General features: G+C 35.4%; 1 long non-coding RNA gene across 1 annotated transcript; it reads right to left on the bottom strand.

Annotated features, from left to right (window-relative positions):
- Positions 1-10,578: 10,578 nt before the first annotated feature.
- Positions 10,579-20,839, bottom strand: LOC142608338 (uncharacterized). Its single transcript, XR_012839462.1, has 3 exons — positions 19,703-20,839; positions 18,097-18,165; positions 10,579-11,462 (listed from the first exon to the last, which is right to left on the bottom strand). It is a non-coding gene; the product is annotated as an uncharacterized LOC142608338 (long non-coding RNA).
- Between the last annotated feature and the right edge of the window lie 1,749 nt (positions 20,840-22,588).

Raw genomic sequence — 22,588 nt, 5'->3', positions numbered from 1 at the left:
AATGCTCTATTTGCTCTAGTTCTTATAAGCCCTATCTACCATTTCTAGTCTCTGACTTTACCATCAGAGATTCCGTGACCGACACCATACCGATGGCCACTTAGAGAGGATTTTATTCTTACTCTTGCATGTATAGAGACGAAGTCCGTGCTAACTTGTCTGGACGAACCTACTTGACTGACGATCTCAACATCATCAGTTTGGCGCCGTCTATGGAAACGACAATTTTGCACTTAGGTTTAAGAGCTCAATTCCATTCAACTCTAGAGTCCAAATGGAGTCCAGCACGCCGCAAGATTTTGTAGTATTAGCCTTGCAATAAGGGAAAAATGGATCGAAGCCTAAAGAGGATGGTCAGGAGGACAAACTCGCCCTTTACAACAGCGGTCCTAGAGTGCCCAATGCCTTCAAAGTTCCGTCTCCCACAACTCAAGCAATTCGATGGTCTAAAAGACCCTTTGGATCACCTCAACACCTTCAAGACAACTTTGGGCCTCCAACAGCCCCTTGCAGACCACCTGCTCATGATCAGGCAGGGAGAGAAGGAGACCCTGAGGTTATATGTGAAGCGTTTTACCAAAGAAATGTTAAAGGTAGATAAAGCAGATGACAAAGTGCAGCTAATGACCTTAAAAGGCGGATTAAAGTCTAGAGAGTTCGTGGTCGCACTCGCGAAGAGCCTTCCTTGGACGATAGCGAAAATTCTCTTGAAAGCACAGAAGTATATGAAAGCCGAAGATGCCTTAGCAATGATAAGGGACAAAGAGAAGCCTAGGGAAAGAAAAGAAAAGGGAGAGGACCAAATAGGACAAAAAAGAGAACGGGGGGAGCGTCAAGGCACTGACAGGAAATAGTGAAAAGACGATAGAACCCCTTGGACGATAAAATTTACCCCTTTAATTATGCTCCTTGACAAAATCTTAAAGCCGATTAAGGAAGAACATTACCTCAAATGGTCAAGGTTGTTGCACTCATCCCCTAATGTGTGTGATAAGAAGAAGTATTGCCGTTTTCACAACGATCATGGTCATTACACAGAATATTGTAGAGAGATAGAAGAGCTCATTCAGAGAGGGAAGTTATAGAAGTTTGTGAAGAAGGGGGACTCCAGTAGATCCAGGAATGATAATAAGGATAAAAACGAAGCTGTTCCAAGGGATGAAGACAACTCGTTCAACCGTCCACAAAGCACAATAAGGGAAATAAAGACGATCACAAGAGGACCATCTACAGGTGGGTCTTTCAAATCCCTCAAGAATGCGTAATAGAGGCAGGTAAATAACATCCACAAGATACCACCCCTGAAACAAAGAAGGACGAACAAGGACATCATATTCTCAGAAGAAGATGTTAGAGGGGTAAAGTAGCCACATGATAACCCCCTAGTCATAATGCTCATGATGGAGGGGTTCAACACTAGGAGGATCCTCATAGACAACGGTAGCTCTATGGACATCATCTACCTCTCAGCATTCCAACAGCTAAAGGTAGATCCCGAAAGATTGCAACCTTTTGAGTCCCTCCTCGTTAGCTTCAGTGGAGATAGAGTGTATCCCAAAGGCATAGTGACATTGATAGTCACAGTAGGATCTTACCCTCAATAGTTAACTCGTTAGCTTGACTTCTTGGTGGTAGACTGTCCTTCCTCGTACAACATGATAATTGGAAGGCCCACACTCAACCGCTAGAAGGCAGCCACTTCCACCTATTGCCTAAAGGCAAAGTTCCCAATGGAGAATGGCGTGGGTGAAGTAAAGGGAAATTAAGTACTGGCTAGGAAATGCTACCAAGCAGTGTTAGCTGCAAAAGAGAACCATACGTGGATGATTGAAGAGAAAGAAGAAGAAAAAATGGAAATCCTGGAAATCGTGGAGCTGATAGACGAGGCACCAACAAAGACTACAAGGATAGGGACTACTTTGAGTGAAGAGATGAAGAAGAAATTAGTCCAATTCCTTAAGGATAATTTGGATGTCTTCATACGGAATCATGAGGATATGCCAGGCATAGCAACTGAGGTCATCCAACACGAACTGAATGTAGATCCTGAGAAGAAGCCCATCTAGTAGAGGCGACGAGTCTTTACTCCTAACGAAACTAGGCAATCATGGACGAGGTAAACAAATTGTTGGCAGCAAACTTCATTCTTGAGGTCTATTATCCAAACTAGCTAGCTAACGATGTCCTGGTAAAGAAGGCAAAAGGGAAGTAGAGGATGTGCGTAGACTTCACAGATTTAAACAAGGCTTACCCGAAAGACAACTTCCCCCTGCCAAGAATAGAGTAGCTGGTAGATTCCACGGCTAGACACAAGCTCCTTACATACATGGATGCGTTCTTGGGATACAACCAAATCAAGATGTCAGAAGAAAACCAGGAGAAAACTTCCTTCATCATAAGCCAAGGGCTCTACTCCTACAAGGTAATGTCCTTTGGACTAAAAAATGTAAGAGCAACCTACTAGAGGTTATTGAACAGGATGTTCAGTAAGCAAATTGGGAGAAACATGGAGGTATACGTAGATGAAATGCTCGTCAAGAGCAAGGAAGAATCTGTACACCTGGACTACCTCGAGGAGACATTCACTACCATCAGACAATACCAGATGAAGCTAAACCCCAACAAGTGCGCCTTCGAGATGGCATTGGGGAAATTTCTGGGGTTCATGGTTTCCTTGAAGGGGATGGAGGCAAACCCAAAAAAGGTGCGAGCCATATTAGAGATGGCATCACTAAAGACGGAGAAAGAAGCCCATAAGCTAATAGGAAGGATAGCTGTACTCAACAGGTTCGTCTCTAGGGCAACAGATAAATACCTGTCTTTCTTCAAAACTCTAAAGCAAGCATTCACCTGGACGGAGGAATGTGAGAAGGCCCTCTAGGACCTTACATACTACTTGAGCAATCCATCTCTCTTGAGCCCGTCCAAAGACGGGGAAGACCTATACTTATACTTAGCAGTATCGGCTACAGCCGTGAGTGCAACCTTGATTCGGGAAGAGAATAGAACACAACTCCCAGTCTACTATGCTAGTCAAGCCTTCCAAGGAGTTGAAGCAAAGTACCCACAGATTTAGAAGATTGCATTTGCCTTGATTGTAGCCTCACGAAAGCTGTGCCCCTACTTTTAGGCGAATCCTTTCCAGGTGATGATGGATCAACCCATAAAGAAGTCAATGAGTAAGCCTAAGGCCGCAGGAAGAATGGTTCAATGGGCAATCGAACTTAGCCAGTTTGACATTGAGTACAACCCCAGAATAACTATCAAGGCACAAAGAACTAGTAGACTTTATCCCCGAATTCACGATCCCTGACGAAGACGAGGCACTAGACGAAGGGGATAGAGGGACTATCTAGGCTAACGGGTCATTAACTTGAAAAAAGGGGCAAAGTAGGGGTCATTATCATTACCTTAAAAGGAGATACGCTCAAATATGAAGTTCAGCTTTAGTTCCCCGCCACCACCAATGAAGCAAAGTACGAGGCAATACTGATGGGACTAAGGGTCTGAAAGGCGTTGGGCACTAAAAACTTGCTCCTCCAGAGCAATTCTAAGTTGGTCGTGGGACAGATAAAGGAAGAGTATCAGGCAAAGGAGGAGAGAATGTAGAAATACCTGAGACTAATGAGGCATTTGGCCCCGAGAATTTGATCAGGTATGTTAGGACATATGTGATTCATGTTAGGAACATATGTCAACATTTTATGTAATTGGCTAATCCTTTGACAAAATGCACTTTACTTGTATTTGGGTAGATCTAGGATGTGTTTAATACTTCAAGAAACAATGTTTCATTTTCAAGTGTTAAAGCCATGCGTGTCTGTCCAAGATTCAAGTATTGAAGTGCAGGATTTTAAAGCTCGACAGCTAGTATCTACAAGGTTTAAAAGAGCTGTTTCAGCCTGAGGCTTGACAGTTGCTCGATAGATAGGGTATTTGTCGAGATTTATGAAAAGCAAATTTTAAGTTCTGATTTTTATCCAATCCGTGAATGTATGTTTGGGCTTTCTTTTCTCACAACCCTAAACATATATAAGGATTATTTAAGGGCCTTCAAAGGTTGCGCGAGTATTGAGCAAAGTTTTGTTCATGCAAATTGTGACTAGAGACAAAATTTGCCCTAGTTCTTTTGTTTCTTGAAGAAGCTGCTGTGTTTGTACACCGTAGGGTTTTGTGACCAAGCAACTTCATGATCTTCATCATGTGATGAACAGAAGAACTTTGTAGCCAACATCCCTCTTAAGTTGGTGATCAAGTCACGTATTAGGATTCGCACATCAGATTGGTTAGTCATCTACTGGGAGCCATTCATTGAATCAAATTCATCTCTAGGACATCCCCAAGCCAATGGACAGACGAAAGTGACGAACCAAACACTACTAAAGATCATCAAAGCCTGGCTGGAACAAGCAAAGGAAGCATGGCCAAAGGAATTGCCTTATGTCTTGTGAGCTTAAAGAACTACGGCGAGAACCCCGACTAAGTTAACTAAACAGCAGGATGTAAATCATCTAAAAGTGACTAAGTACCCATAGACGGGGGTAAGCGGACAAAGACTCTAGCAAAAGCACTAGTCACATACATCAAGCATAACAAGAAAAGAATCATAAAATGTATGAAAATGAGCAATAGCATAAAAATATCTTGTCCATAAATAGAAATTAAAAGCCCCAAAAAACACGGGGCAAAAATCATTGTCTTGGAATTAGAAGACCAAAATCACATTGGCACCAAAAAAAAAAAAAAAATCATATATATATGTGTGTGTGTGTGTGTGTGTGTGCATTGGACAGGTTCAAGCAGCAGTGTCATTACCACCAGTAGGATTGAGCTATGGAGCATTCCTTTTAGGAGCAACAGCAACGGACTGAGAAGCCTCGTCTGACTCCATCTCTTTGTTTACTTCCTCTAGGTCCAGACTTCCTAAGTCCATGCCAGTAGGGTGCTTGACGAGATACCACTGAAGGAGCTTAAAGCCCTTGTAATACCAACTGAAGAGCACAGTGTTGTACTCATCAGTCTATTGTAAAGCTTCAACGGCCTTGGTAGCAATGGTCTTGAACTTCTCTTTTGTAGCTTGGAGTTTTTCATCCTTCTCCAAGGTTAACTGCCTCTCAACCCTTAGGTCGTTAGCCAAAACCTTAGCCATTTCCTTGGCAGTGTTAGCCTCGTCCATGGCAGTAATGAGACCCTTCCTCAGTTTTGAATTCTTTGCCTCTAGGGCCTTTACCTTGGACCCTACTAACATGGCCTTCTCTTCCTGACTCAGGTACTCCGATGTAATGTGGATGGTTTCCCCCAGTACCTGAAAAGGAAATCTCACAGAGCACCTAACTTTCAGATCTATGCAAAAGAGGAAAAGAGAGGAAAATAAGTGATACAAGTACTTCACCTGGACAAGCTTGTGAATGTGACGACTTATGATCTCATTGGAAGGCACGTCAGTAAAGGCCTCAGCAGTGAAGGCATCCTGCGCCCTTATCAACGCCAAGCTGGCGTCTTTCCAGATGCTTGACGAGTGTGAGTCAGCCTTCTCTTTACCCTTGTCCACCACTTGCTGCTTCTTTTGGGTGAGGAGTGATTTCTTCTATGAAGGTGGCAGGAGACGCAGCCCTCGTAGCCCTAAGGACGGAGGCAACAGGCGTGACGGGAGTCTCTTTCTCCACGACATGCACCACCCTCTTCTTGAGGTTGGAGAGGGGCTTGTTCTTCTTGGCCCTTATCTTAGCATATATCCCCTGATTGAACTTCGTTGTCATCTTTGCAGCAGAGAGACACTTGTAAAAAAGAGGGGGAAAGAAAAAAAACCAAGTCAGTGATGAACCAAATAAACACTAACTCTTCTTCTCTTCGATTTCAATGGCATGCAGGACTAAGGAGGAAGGCTCTGGACCGAGGCAATGACGAGCTCAGGTTCTCGAGTTAACAAGGTCGTTGAAGTCGTCAATAGTCTTGGCATATTTAGTAGCTGCTTCGACACGCCTCTTATGCCTGCTCTTGAGCATTGGACGCTTCTTAACTACACAAAGAGTAGAAAGATTAGCCACAAAAGAAAAAAAAAAAAGAGCGAAAAGGGACTTCCAAAAGGATGATGCACCTAGAATTTATTGGAAAAATACATGTTTGTATCACATAAAAAACATACGTAGTGGAAAATAAATGGATCTACTTCATTCGCAATTGATAACATGCACTATGTAAATTTCAGAATTCAAAAATAAGAGAACGTACCTTGAAGAGGTGAATTTCAAAACTAAGATCAGAAGCACTTGGGAACACTTTTAATCTTCACTCTAATTCAACTAACGCCCAAGAAATGTAGTCTATCAATCAGTTTCCAAGGGAGAATAAGAGTGTATCTCTCACTCACATACACCCCCTTTCACAATAGTGTTACCCACAATAATATTCTGTATGTTTCTCCCTTTGTATCTTACTGATTATCAAATTGGGCTGGCCTTTTGGGCCTTTCCAAATGGGCTTAAGTATGTGGCTTGGAGTGGGACCAAAAGGGACCAACAAGACATTAGCTTCAATGGGCCTTAGGCTTTTCTGTTAACTCTTAACAAGTCCAAAATTACCATTAACTATATTTAATAACACTACATAAATATAGTTGTACTCTAGGCCTTATTTATAAATTATATCCCAAGACTTTATTGTACATGTAACCCCTTCATAAAATATTTGTAGTAAGACAAAGTCATGAATATAGACTGTCACTTTGAAGATTACTTCATCTTAATTCTTGGAGTACCTGAGTTAATACTTTAAGTTATTCATCATATATTTATGAAATCCAATTTCATAAATATATACTTTAGTAACTCCTTACTAAAATGGTTAGGCCTAACTCTTTGAATAACCAAACCCATTAAACTTATCTCAAGGGAATATTTTATATCTTCGTTAAGAGATTATGAATTCCATTTTGAGCATATATGTTCCATCCACACTAAATGTGGTTTCCCAACATACTGAGGTTTTGATTATTGATTTTAGATCTCACTCCTGATATATCAAAGCAACCTACACCTAATGATCAAGTCTATTATTCTGTCAAGCTTAAGAGTTCATGTAAATATAAGTCATGAGATTTATTATTCATTTGACAGTCGTTAGGAGAATAATAAATCTCACAGCGGTCCAGTTTAATATGTTTTAACTTTTAAAACATATCAACTAGAAATCTTCATTTCCATGATCAAGACAAATCATTTTAGTTGATATGTTATAGTCTTCGTAGATGAAATACCCAATTTTATTACCAACTACGAACTAAAATTTTGAATTTATAAAGAACTTGTGATTTATATTTTCTGTGACTTTTCACATATATCACATACTATGCATCTCATGAATTATATGATAACGTCCCAATATTCATATTACCATTATTTTTAGATAATAATAAAACAACTTTATTAATCACAACTTTATTAATCACAACATTAATGTCATATATAGCATCATATAATAGGATTTAAGAGCACGCATCCTAACAATCTCTCACTTGCCCTAAATGCTATTGTGCACTAATCTAACTCCCATCTCCTCCAAATGTGACTTGCAAGTCCTTTGGGGCAAAGTTTTGGTAAAGGGATCCGATAGATTCTTTGCACTATCAATCTTTGCTACAACTACATTTTCACGAACAGCAATGTCTCGAATGATGTGGTACTTTCTTTCTATGTGTTTTCCTTTCTTGTGATTCCTTGGATCCTTGGATTGTGCAACCGTTCCACTATTGTCGCAGAACAATGTGATAAGAACTTGCTCAATTCTCACAACACCAAGATCAGAAAGGAATTTCTTAAGCCAAACAACTTCCTTTGCCACTTCACAAGCAGCAACATATTCGGCTTCCATGGTGGAGTCGGCAATACAAGATAACTTAACACTCCTCCAACTTATGGCTCCACCTCCCAAGGTGAAAATACAACTTGAAGTGGACTTTCTAAAATCAAGATCCGACTAAAAATTTGAATCTGTATAGCCAATGGGAATCAATCCTCACTATGGTATACAAGCATAAAATTTCTCGTTCTCCTTAGATACTTGAGAATATGCTTTACCGCTTGCCAATGTTTAGGTCGTAGATTTGATTGATATCGGCTGACCATGCCAACTGAATAACAAATATCTGGTTTAGTACAAAGCATGACATACATGAGACTTCCCATTGCAGAAGCATAAGGAATCTGTCTCATTATGTTTTCTTCCTTAAGAGTCTTAGGCCTTTGGTCATCAGACAGAGGAACTCCATGTCTGAAAGAAAGTAATCATTTCTTGTAGTTTTGCATGCTAAACCATTCTAGAACCTTATCTATATATCTAGCTTGTGATAAACCTAACATTCTATTTTTTTAATCTCGCTAAAGCTTGATCCCTATAATATAGTTAGCTTCACCCAAGTCCTTCATATTAAATTGGCTTGACAACCAAACCTTTACTGATGACATTACCCCTACATCATTTCCAATGAGTAGAATATCATCAACATTAAGCATTAGGAACATTACTACTTTATCTTGATGTCTCTTGTACACACATGGTTCATCTAGATTTTGCTCAAAACTAAATGACTTGATTGCTTGATCAAATCTAATGTTCCATGATCTAGATGCTTGCTTAAGTCCATAAATAGACCTTTCCAACTTGCATATCATATGCTCTTGGTTCTTTGCTATGAAATCTTCCGATTACAACATGTAGATTTCTTCTTCAAGATTGCCATTGAGAAATGCAATCTTGATATCCATTTGTCAAATCTCATAATCATAATGAGCAGTAATGGATAAGAGAATTCTGATAGATTTAAGCATGGCTACTGGTGAAAAGGTTTCATCATAATCAATACCTTCTTTTTGTGTATACCCTTTCACCATTAGTCTTACTTTAAAGGTTTCAACCTTTCCATCTATCCCTCTCTTCCTCTTGTAAACCCATTTGCAACCAACAGGTTTAATGCCGTTAGGCGCCTTCACAAGATCCCATACATGATTGGAATACATAGAATCCAATTCAGATTTCATAGCTTGGACCTAATGATGTGCATCTATATCATTCATTACTTTATCATAAGTGTAGGGATTCAATTCAGCTTTTTTTGAGATAGCTTCATAAGTTTTGCCAAAACCAATAAATCATATAGGAGGCCGGACAATTCTCCCACTACGACGAGGCACCTGTGTACTTGTCATCTCATGAGTAATATCTTGTGGTGTATCTAATACGGCCACATCATCCCTAGTTTCATCCATTGGTTGTTCAACTATAGGTTCATTCATTTTAGCCAAAACAACTCTACTTCTAGGAGTATAATCATTCATATAGTCATTTTTCAAGAATTTGGCATTTGTACTAATAAACACTTTATTATCTTAAAGACTAGAGTAAACCTCCAACCGTTTCTTTTGGATACCCTACAAAGAATACCATTTTTGTTTTAGACTGTAACTTGTCAGACTTTCCTTTCAACACATGTGCTGGACAACCCCAAATATGGAGATGTCTCATACTAGGTTTATGCCCAGTCCACAACTCTATAGGTGTTTTAGGAATAGACTTTGAATGTACTAAATTCAGAAGATACATAGCAGTACTTAAGGCATATCCCTAAAAGGAAATTGGTAGAGTTCAATAACTCAACATGGATCTAACCATATCTAAAAGAGTCCTATTCCCTCTTTCTGCTACACCATTTTGTTGTGGAGTTCTGGGTGCACAACCAGGATATGATACCATTTTCAGTTAAGTAATCCTTGAAATTCCTAAGAAGGTATTTGCCACCTCAATCAGATCGAATGGCTTTTATGTGTTTACTTAATTGATTCTCAACTTCAGCCCTAAACTCTTTGAACTTTTCAAAATTTTTGGACTTCCTTTTCATTAGGTACACATAACCAAATCTAAAGTAATCATCAGTGAAAGTAATGAAATACTCAAAGCCACCTCTTGCTTGGATTAACATAGTAGCACATACATTTGAATGTACTAGTTCTAGCAACTCTTGGGCTCTTCTACCTTTGCATTAAGATTCATAAACTAGAAAAATATCAAAGTCCATGGGCACTAAGATTCCATCTTTGATAAGTCTTTGAATCCTATTTGAATTAATATAACCCAAACGCAAGTGCCAAAGATATGCATCACTAGTAGAAGGAAACTTTCTCTTTAATGATTTCACATGAGAGTTATTATCTAATTCAGAATTATAAAATTCATGCTCATTAGGAGTTAAAATATAAAAACTATCCACAATATTGCTAGAATAGATAAACATTTTATCATTCTTTATTACAACATTATCTTTCAGGATAACACAATATCCATATTTACCTAAATAAGTTGCAGAAATTAAATTCCTACAAACATTAGGTACATACAAATAGTCTTCCAATATTAAAACTCTAGACTTAAAGTATAGATTAAACACTCCAACAGCTACAATTGGAATCCTGCTACTTGTTAGCCAAAGTATGCAATAGCTCTCCTTCATTTATCTTTCTGGTCTCTTGGAACCCTTGCAAAGAATTGAAGATATGATTAGTACAACCTGAGTCCACACACCAGGAATTCGTGGAATTTTGTACTAAACATATTTCAAGAAGAAATGAACTTTTCATACCCTTATTCTTGGCAGCTTTGAAAATTGGATAATTTCTCTTCCAATGTCCTTTCTCACCACAATGGAAACACTTTCCTTTGGTTTTCTTTCCTTTGTTGGCAACTCCTAAGGAAATTTGTTTACCATTTTGCTTGGTGAAGTCCTTTTTCTTCTTTTTCTTATCTTTGCCTTTCGACTAAGGTTGAGAAGTAGAAGCTTCAGCCATGTTAGCATCAACACTAGAAGTACCAAGGATGCTTTCCGCTGCTACCAATTCATTCATCAATTCAGACAAAGAATAAATCTTTTTGTTCATATTATAATTAAGTCTGAAATCCTTGAATGATTCCGGTAGTAGTTGGAGTATCATATCCACTTGGAATTCTCCATTAATATCGGCACCTAAAACTTCCAATATATTCTTATTAGAGATCATCCTAAGACATTGCACTCTAACCGAAGTTCCTTCAGTCATTTTGGTATTATAAATTTGCCTCATAGTTTCCTACCTTGCAAAATGGCCTTGCTCACAAAACATTTCCTTCAGACTTAGCATTATGTCTGAAGCTAGTTCTACATCCTGCATTTGATGTTGTAGAACATTTGAAGTAGATGCTACGATATAGCACTTGGCCATCTTATTAGATTTCTACCAATGATCATATCGTTGTTTTTTTTCAATAAGAGCATCTAATGATGGAAAGCTAGGACATGGTTAAGTAAGCACATATTTGTGCTCTTCAGCAGTAAGAACAATGTCCAAATTTCTTTTTCAGTCAACATAATTGGATCCAGTCAGTTTGCTTTGATTAAGAATAGCAACAAGTGGGCTAAATGATGCCATGATTTAAATCTGAAAACAATAAACATGAATATAATAAGTAAACTAGACATTATCAATTTAGCATATAAACATATAGCATGGAACCTTAATAAAACCACAATATAATATTTGCAACGACAACCCAATCCCATATTCAATATCCTTCAGCATAGAGTGAATATTAAATACTATGATTGACTGAGAACTATTTTCATTATTAGTGCTATCATGATAACTCTTATTAAACATATATAATATGCCGTTATACCTTTAGCCTCTAAATAATCATAGTAAGAACTCAGCATAAAGGATACTATAATATTTAGTCTAATGTGTACCATTGTCTAGAATCATGTGTAGCCACATATCATCTCCCTTAACAAGTTTAACTTGTAGTACCATGATTCAAAACACCCTTCGCATGGAATGCAAAGCTCAAGGCTAAGACAAAGTGTTTGATCAAACTACTATAAACTAGGATGTTCAATCTTGTAGTACCATGAAATAAATACTCTCCGCCTAGAATGCCAAGCTCAAAGTAAAGACAAAGTATATATTTCATACTACTATACACCGACAATGGAGGCCATGAAATCCAACCCTTGTATCTCTCTCCCACTAGATATTTTAAATTAAAGGTTTTTATTTAGAAATCATGTGTAATCCAATCACACACAGCCTTGCACTTAATCCATTTGAAAAAACTTAGAAACATTAAAAATTTACTTCTTTTGATCGATCGAATATGCCCCTCAATCGGTCGAAAAAAATTTAAAAATTCGAACTTGACAATTTTCCTAGCTCGATTGATAGTGATCGCTGCTCGATTGATCGAAAAATAAAATTTGATCGATTGACTAGTAATTGAATATCAATCAAATCAAGCAGATTGGCCCCTATTTCACTTGATTATTGAAAGCGATTTTCGACTGATCAAAACTTGTGAACTTCGAATTTCCAGAATTTGTCTAAGGAAATTTTCAATAGTTTTTCATGAACAAACAACCATCATATGAACATAATACATAAAGATTGATATCAATACTAAATTTCATTGGTGCTATAGCCTTAGAGTTCAATTTAACATAATTGAATCAAACTTAAACAACATCATAACATCAAAATTAGTTTTCATCAAAACATAATTTCAATCAACCATGTAGAAAATCAATTGCATAACTTTCTAACATCATGAAACTATGATCTTGTTCCCAAAACTCACAAAACATGTTATACAATTCGAGATTGAAGACCGCTCTAATACCAATTGTTGGAAAAATACATGTTTGTATCGCGTACAAAACATACGTAGCGGAAAATAAACAGATCTACTTTATTGGCAATTGATAACATGCACTATGTAAATTTTAGAATTTAAAAACAAGAAAGCGTACCTTGAAGCGGTGAATTTCGAAACTAAGATCAGAAGCACTTGGTAACACTTTTAATCTTCGCTCCAATTCCACTAACGCCCAAGAAGTGTGATCTCTAAATTAGTTTCCAAGGGAGAATAAGAGTGTATCTCTGACTCACATACACCCCCTTTCATAATAGTTTTACACACACAATAATATTCTATATGTTTCTCCCTTTGTATTTAATTGATTATCTAATTCGGCTGTCCTTTTGGGCCTTTCCAATTGGGTTTTAGTATGTGGCTTGGAGTGGGACCAAAAGGGACCAATAAGACATTAGCTCTAATGGGCCTTGGGCTTTTCTGTCAACTCTTGACAAGTCCAAAGTTACCATTAACTATATTTAATACAACTATATATATATATATATATATATATATATATATATATAGTTGCACTCTAGGCCTTATTTATAAATTATATCCCAAGACTTTATTGTACATGCAACCCCTTCATACAATATTCGTAGTAATCAAAGTTATGAATATAGACTGCCACTTTGAAGATTACTACATCTTAATTCCTTGAGTATCCGGTTTAATCCTTTAAGTTATTCATCATATATTTATGAAATTCAATTCCATAAATATATACTTTAGTAATTCCTTCCTAAAATGGTTAGGCCTAACTCTTTGAATAATTAAACCATTAAACTTATCCCAAGGGAATATTTTGTATCTCCGTTAAGAGACTATGACTTCCATCTGGAGAATATATGTTACTAAATGTGGTTGTTCAACATACTGAGGTTTTGATCATTGACTTTAGATCTCACTCCTGATATATTACAACAACCTACACCTCGTGATCAAGTCCATTATTCTCTCAAGATTAATAGTTCATGTAAATATAAGTCGTGAGATTTATTATTCATTTGACAGTCGTTAGGAGAATAATAAATCTCACAGCGATCCAGTTCAATATGTTTTAACTCTTAAAATGTATCAACATATCAATTAGAAATCTTCATTTCCATGATCAAGACAAATCATTTTAGTTGATATGTTATATTCTTCGCAAATGAAATGCCCAATTTTATCACCGGCTACGAACTAAAATTTTGAGTTCACAAAGAACTTGTGATTTATATTTGTGACTTTTCACATAAATCACATACTATGCATCTCATGGACTATATGATAATGTCACAATATTCATGTTATCATTATTTTTAGATAATAATAAAACAACTTTATTAATTGCAGCATTAATGTCATACATAATGTCATACATAACATCATACAATAGGATTTAAGGGCACACAACCTAATAGACTCAGGGCTTTTCAACAATGAAGAAACCTAGGAACGTCACCCCAGAACTCATCGGAAGGAGTCTCTTATTCGTCCCCAGACATAAAAAAGAACCTCGATTTCCAATATCAAAAGGACGATGGTAGATCCCTAATGATCCTAACCTTCTTGACCCAGGGCACAAGTTCGTAGTATCCATTCTCCTTTAACTCCTTTAGATGGTACAAATATATGAATTCGTCCACCCTAATCATGTCCCTTTTAGTGACAGCCATCCATATCTCCATGCAACTGATAACAATCCTCCATGAATATGGCATAAGTTGCCCAAGAGTGATGTTGAAATGATTCAGAAGATCTATAATAAAGGGGCGGATAGGAAACCTAAGACCGTACAGGAAGGCAGCCTCATAGAAAGTAGAAACACACCTCTCCAGGCAAAAAATGACAGTCTTGTCCTCTCCATAAGGAAGACGAACCCGAACCCTCTTAGGGAATTGGAACCTATCCCTAAACCTAGAGAAAGTGTTAGCGTCTAGACCACACACCTCCCCGAGGGCATGAAAAGCCATAACCTCTCTTAGGCCAGAAGGCACGGTATCCTCCTCCACCTTAACAGGGTCATCGCTAGACGACAACCTAGTTTCTAGCTCACTGGACCTTACTTCCGACATAGCTCTCCGTTCACCCACTATTCCCTCAAACCAATCCACTAACTCATGAAGGAGAGGGAGTAGATTAGCCAACGCTAGGCCTAAGCCACTACCCCTAAACACAAAACCCTCAATTAAAGAGCTAAAAGAACAAGAAGAGCCTAGAGAAGCCCTTAAGTGCGCAAAGAAAAATGAAAGGGAAGGACAAAGTCTCCTAACCTCAGAGCTATCTACCATGGAACCCGAAAGAAGGAAAAAGGGGGAAAAAAATCCAAACCCCAAAACAAGAAAAGGAAAATACCAGTGACCTTTTGCCGATAAAGCTCGCTACAAAAGATTAAAGCATGAGAAAAGAAATTGTACCTCAAAAAGGAACAATCCTAGAAAGGAGAAACGTGATAGGAAGCTCGAAGAAGAGAAACACAAAGCAACAATGGCGCAAATAGGAGGAAAGAGACAAAGAAACCAAGTTTAATAGAGTTGGGAACGAAAAACCAAAAATCAGCGGGAAACCCAAAATACACATGAGTAAAGCATTGAATTCAACTAGTCAATATGTGCCATGTGGCCACGCTGCATACGACACTGCCACTACGCATTAAATGCGACTAAAACGGAATCCCAAGGGTCACTCTGAACAAAAAACCTTACATCTTCCTATGATTATCATTACACGTAAGGACAACCACAAGACCGAGGGGGTAGCTGATAGGCCCAATAAATATCAATCCAGACAAGCCCATCAAGTACCATCTTCCATCCCACCTCAGCATGGACGATGGTAGAAGTGCCATAAAGAGGAGTATTCAATGCCTCGAACGGTTACCAATCGTCCAAGAAGACCGTTGGAGACCCATCAAAGCCCACATCGAATGAGCCCAGAGGTGTTACAAAATAAGCAATTATACCACCATGAATAGGGTACAATGGCTAGAAAGAATGAGAATGTATATAAGACACATCTCAGAGCCAAAGAAGGTACATACATACACACTCGCTTCACTCTAGTTCTTATAAGCCCTATCTACCATTTCTAGTCTTTGACTTTACCATCGGAAACTCCGTGGCCAGCACCACACCGGTGGCCACTTAGAGAAGATTCCATTCTTACTCTTGCAGGTATAGAGATGATGTCCATGATGACCTATCTGGATGAACCTACTTGACTAGCGATTTCAGCATCATTAGTAACATTGATTAGAGTTATACTAGGTGTAATATGAACCTAACTCATATATATGTGTGTGTGTGTGTGTGGGACAAGATCAAGTTACACTTGACGTAACTTTAGTCAATATTAAATAACTTTTTATGAAATTAATATCTTAAAAATCCCACCATTGGAATGCATGTTCTATCTATTCTTATCACATATGTCAAATTTCATATCAATTGAATATTATTTATTGTTCAATTCATAGACTCATACTTTATGTATAATTTCATAATACAAAATTATAAAATTTAAATGTGTTATAGATGAGATGGTTTTTGATCTCAATTCATTTGAAATTTTGCAAGCATATAAAGTGTTTTTATATGCATTGCACAGTTAGTGATTAGTAACGAAATATTATGGAATCTGTTTCCCTCAAATTCTCTCAAATTGAAGGAATGAAGAAAAAAAAAAAAGACAGGGTTTGGGCTCGGCATGATAACTTGGATCATAGGGGGAAGATATGTGCGTGTGTGTATGTATATATGTTTTTTCGTTTTAATGTTTAATGTTGGCAAGAAAAATGTGGTCACAACTTGTTTCTTTCTAATGGTATTTGGCCATGACTAGGAGTAGTAGTAACTGGTTGGGTTTAGGATGCAAAAATTCTTTTCAAATCCAAACATTCTGAATCTTTTTATATCAAACCCTATTAAATTTTAAGAGTCCTTTTTCAAACTTTCTAGAGTATATTTATAGCTCCCTAACCCATCTATCTAACCATGAGTCAAGTCAAACAAGTTGGATCAAATTGGTTTAATCTAAAACTAGCCTCTGAGCACGTGCTCACGAGTGTGCTCAGAGGCTCTTCTATTTTTTGAGTAAAGGTTAATTTAGAATTTATTATAATTTTAGATTAATACATTTTTCAATCATAAAAAAAAAAACCTAGGGGTGCGATGAAAAATTATTTCGCAACACATAATACTCATCGCACCCCTAGGTTTTTTTTTTTAGTGATTGAAAAATGTAGTAATCCCAAATTATAATAAATGTTTTAAATTAATCCTTACCCAAAAAATCAAAGAGCATCTAAGCACGCGCGTGAGCATGTGCTCAGAGGCTAGTCCTTATTTAAAAGTTTATAAAAAAACAAAAAAAACAAAAAAACTACACGTTTAAAAAAAAATCTCATGTTCTATCCATGTACTATATTTAAAAACTACCCGACCACCTTTTTTTTTTTTAACACAAATTCACGTTTTCCTCTTTTTTTTTTAATCTCTTCCATATTTTGGAAAAAAAACTACACATTTAAAAAAATCCCATGTTCTATCCATGTACTATTTTTTAAAAATCTCACTTTCTATCCCACGTTTAAAAACTACCCAACCACCTGATACATGGCTTGCATTTTTGGATTGGGTTTTGGATGCTTCTACTAATTTTTACAATAGCTAAGTATCCAATGAGTTTAAAATTGACAAACTATGATTATCAATACTTATATTGCATTTTTATAAGGTACATAAGTAAATTAATAAGTTTTTTGTTAAAGGAAATGCTCCTAGAAAGATCCTAAAATTTAGTAACTACACATCCACATTTGTTTGTTTCCCCCCCCCCCCCTTTTTGGTGTTGTTGATGTTGTTTGTTTTTTTTTTTTTTTTTCAACTTTTATGTATGGCAGTTATAATTTTTGTCTAATCCTAAAATGTATTTTTTAATCCTAAAATTTAGCCATTTACTAAACGTCCATAACATAAGTAAATAAAAGCTTAAATTTCAAATTTTATGGCAGGAGATACACGTTTGTTTTGGTGTTGTTGTTCTTTTTTTTAAAATTTAATAACATTTATCAATTTTTTTTAATCCAAAAAATTAGTTTTTTAGTCCTAAAAGTTAGCCACTTACTACACATCCATAACAAAAGTTAAAAATAGTTTAAATTTCAAATATATGAACAACATCAACAACCTTTAAAACTAAGAAAAAAGTACGTAACATTTTTTATGAAGTAGTAAATTAATACTTATGGAAAAAAATTTAAATTGAATTTGACATAAAATTATACAAATGATAAATATAGTTTCTATTACAAAAGAATTTTTTTTACAACAATTTCTTAGATAACAACCACTTTATGTGAGGTTTAATACACATAATAATTCTTGTAAAGTCTCCCACCCGAACTTATCTAATATTCCATTCCAATGACTCCTCAATGCAATCCGAAAAATTTGTACCTACGTCAACCTGAGAAAGATAAAAGAATTAGGGTTAAACCAAGTATTTAAAAAAAAAATTTATTCAATAAACCAAAGTTAGCATGAGCGTTATCTATATATATTAAGAGGATTCGGAAAGTTAGTTATTGCTTTTTCTTATTGTCAAAAGTACCCCTAATTTTATTAATCTAAATTAATCAAAATAGGGTTAAAATAGTAAATTCCATCCAAAATAAATTCCTACCCACGTTTGAAACACTACTCCTACTTCTACATTGAAATACTATCCCCCATTCTTTAAAAAAAATAAAATAAAATACCCCGGCCACCCAATAAAAAAAAAAACACTCCTAGTACACCAAAAGGTCCAAAACAGTCCCCATGTTCATCAACCAAAAAAAAAAAAACCTCCCGACGTTCAAATAACGTTCTATCAATTATCTACCCACCTAACTTCTCACAAATACAAACTCTTTCCAGTAGTTTAAAAAAAAACTAAAAAAAAAAAAATCTTCACTATGAAACCTTTAGAGATTCAAGTAAAAAAAAAAACCCTAAAAAAAAAAGAAACACACACTATCAAATATCTGCCCACGTCCCTATTGAAAAAAAAAGTTCTATAAAAAAAAACACCCCCCAGTACACCAAAACACTCTCCACGTTCATATATATAAAAAATAATAATAAAAAATAAAAACACTCCCCCCCAGTTGAAATAGCACTCTTTACCCACTACCAAAAAAAAAACTTCTTAGTGGTTGAAGTTCTCACAAACACATATGCATAATATTCATCACACTCGTAGGAATTTTTTGTAATTAGAAAATAAAGTAATTTCAATTTATAATGGATGCAAATTATTAAAGATAACAGCATAAGTTTGTTAGAGTTTGTGTTTAATTTAAATTTTGATGAGATTATTTTTTTTCCTGAAAATTCTATTAAAATTGTTTAGAATAAAGATAAATTGTTTTAGAATTTAACTCAATCATAGACTCTTTAAAATCTAATCACCACACCATCAACTATTTAAATAAATAACTAAATAAAAAAATAAAATTTAACGCCAAAAACATATACAATGATGGTAAAAAAAAAATCTTAAAAAGAAAAAAGAAAGAAGAAGGAAAAAAAAAAGTGACGAAATAGAATATAAAGATTTTTTAGAATTTAACTCTATCATGGACTCTTTAAAATCTAATCACCACATCATCAACTATTTAAGTAAATAACTAAATAAAAATAAAATTTAACACCAAAAAATATACAATGATGGTAAAAAAAAATTAAAAAACTTTAACGCCAAAAACATATACAATGATGGTAAAAAAAATTCTTAAAAAGAAAAAAAAATAGGAAGAAGGAAAAGAAGAAGAAGTGAGGAAATAGTAATTGATCATTTATATTTTGATCATTAATTAGGGAGTATTGTAGTAACTATTTTTATTTCAATTCAAATTTTCAAAAATACATTAAAAAAAAAGGAAAAAAAAAAGAGAGTTAACGTGATACATATAAAAAAACCAAAGAAAAGAAAACAAAGAGGAACTTGCAAAAGATAGAACCTGAAAATTTGTTGGTTGAATGCTTCTTTTGTAACATAAGGCAGCCCTGTCTTTGGATCACAATACCTACAACATGAAATGACAATTCATTAAGAAGTACAGTGGTAGAGTATAGGAAGGAACCTTTTATTTCAAAATTACATTTAAAAAAAAAAGAGTTAACGTGATACATATATTAAAAAAAAAGTAGAGCTCAAAGAAAGTCAATCATAAACCAAAGAAAAGAAAACAAAGAGAAACTTGCAAAAGATAGAACTTGAAAATTTGTTGGAGCTTCTGACAATAAATGTCTTTATTCTGAAGAAAAAGAATGGAGGATGTAGAGCTAAACTAAATGTCTTCAGTCTGAAGAAGAATGAGAGATAGAAAGTGAGATAGAAACTGCGAAGCGTACATGAGTTTGGGGTTTTAAAGTGGAGGACTTTTAACTTACATATTTATCTCCTTTAGTTGAAAACTTGTAAGTGGGTATGATAAGGATACTTTAGGCATTCAAAATGAGGAATCCAAACAGGGAAAACCCCTTAAATAATAGTATAGATAAAAGCATCTAATACAATGTTTACGTAATTTATAGTATTAGTAAGCATTTTTGCACTAAACTAAATAATATCTTAAGAGGAAAAAAAGAGACACCTTTTTAATTAAAATTATTTTCTTGCATATTTTTATAATATAATAATGCTAATGCTAGGTTATCTTAGCAATTTAAATACTTAACGGGGTCAGATTCAGGTATCTAATTACATATCAGTGTAAAATGCAAAAACCATAAAAGATCTAAAATTTTGAATCCAAACACACCCAAATCCATTATAAGAAAGTCCTAAACCATCACTAGCCACAACCCTTCACTCAAATTTCTTTTGTAGTCCATTTGGCAATATTGGGAAAGTGATGAAAAGGTTTTGAAAAAACTTGTGATTACTAGAGTTTTAAGAACACAAATTTTTTTTTTAAAATTTTTATATTAATATTTCACATTTTTATCTTTCTCTCGAAAGATAAGGAAAAATAGTATTTCCTTCCAAACTCTTGTTAATTAAAGTATCAAACACTATGCACTATTACAAAACCAAAAGAACGAAGTCCATTTAAATATTAGGTAATAATCATTTATGTGGGAGTGGGAATAGATACGGTACATAGAGGACTTAGTTTACTTTAGACACTTTGTGAGCTGTTAGCCTCAGTCCGTAGCTGCATTTATAACCAACGCGAGTTAGCTTCAAAAATTTAAGTTCTAGCGTCTAAAGTTTATAATATTAATAATTAATGTGAAACTAGGTTAGGCAACATTACCAACCTCACTCTAACCATATGAAAAGCGCATTAAAGGTTTAGGGGCAGACTAGCTTCCTAGCTACTTCGGTAGAGTGATTCAAAAATAGTGCAGTTAATAAACTGAGTCTGATTGAACAGGTTGTAATTGTACAGATCCAGATTAAGAAAAAATTTGTTTATATTCATTTTATTTAATAAACTAGTCGCTGACTCATGCTATATACAATGCAAGTAACAATGGTGTTATGAACACAACTTTCTTTTGCAGTCCATTTGGCTATATTGGGAAAGTGATGAAAAGGTTTTGAAAAAAATTGTGATAGCTAGAGTTTTAAGAACATCACTTCTTTTTGTTCTTTAATTTTTATATTAATATTTCTCATTTTTACATTTCTCTCGAAAGATAAGGAAAAATAGTATTTCCTTCCAAACTCTTATTAATTAAAGTATCAAACACTATGCACTATTACACAACCACAAGAACGAAGTCGAGTTAGTTAGCATTTAAATTTTAGGTAATAATCATTAATGTGGGGGTGGGAATAGATATGGTACGTAGAGGACTTAGTTTACTTTAGACACTTTGTGAGTCGTTAGCCTCAGTCCGTAGCTGCATTTATAACCACGCGAGTTAGCATCTAAAATTTCAGTTCTAGCATCTAAAGTTTATAATAATAATAATAATTAATGTGAAACTAGGTTAGGCAACATTACCAACCTCACTCTAACCATATGAATAGCGCATTAAAGGTTTGGGGGAAGACTAGCTTCCTAGCTACTTCGGTAGAGCGATTCAAAAATAGTGTAGTAAATAAACTGAGTTTGAGTGAACAGGTTGTCATTGTTCAGATCCAGCTTAAGAAAAAATTTGTTTATATTCATTTTAGTTAATAAACTAGTCGCTGACTCATGCTATATACAATGCAAGTTACAATGGTGTTATGAACACAACTTTCTTTTGCAGTCCATTTGGCTATATTGGGAAAGTGATGAAAAGGTTTTGAAACAAATTGCGATTACTAGAGTTTTAAGAACACAACTTTTTTTTTTATAAAATTTTTATATTAATATTTCCCATTCTTATCTTTCTCTTGAAAGATAAGGAAAAATAGTATTTCCTTCCAAACTCTTATTAATTAAAGTATCAAACACTCTGCGCAATTACACAACCACAAGAAACGAAGTCGAGTTAGTTAGCATTTAAATTTTAGGTAATAATCATTAATGTGGGGGTGGGAATAGATATGGTACGTAGAGGACTAAGTTTACTTTAGACACTTTCTGAGTCGTTAGCCTCGGTCCGTAGCAACATTTATAACCAACGCGAGTTAGCAGCTAAAATTTAAGTTCTAGCGTCTTAAGTTTATAATAATAATAATTAATGTGAAACTAGGTTAGGCAACATTACCAACCTCACTCTAACCATATGAATAGTGCATTAAAGGTTTGGGGGCAGACTAACTTCCTAGCCACTTTGGTAGAGCAATTCAAAAATAGTGCAGCAAATAAACTGAGTCTGATTGAGCAGGTTGTAATTGTTCAGATCTAGCTTAAGAAAAATTTGTTTATATTTGTTTTATTTAATAAACTAATCGTTGACTC

Source organism: Castanea sativa, chromosome 8 (assembly GCF_040712315.1).
Source record: "Castanea sativa cultivar Marrone di Chiusa Pesio chromosome 8, ASM4071231v1".
NCBI lineage: Eukaryota > Viridiplantae > Streptophyta > Magnoliopsida > Fagales > Fagaceae > Castanea > Castanea sativa.
This window is presented reverse-complemented; position numbering and strand designations above follow the sequence as displayed.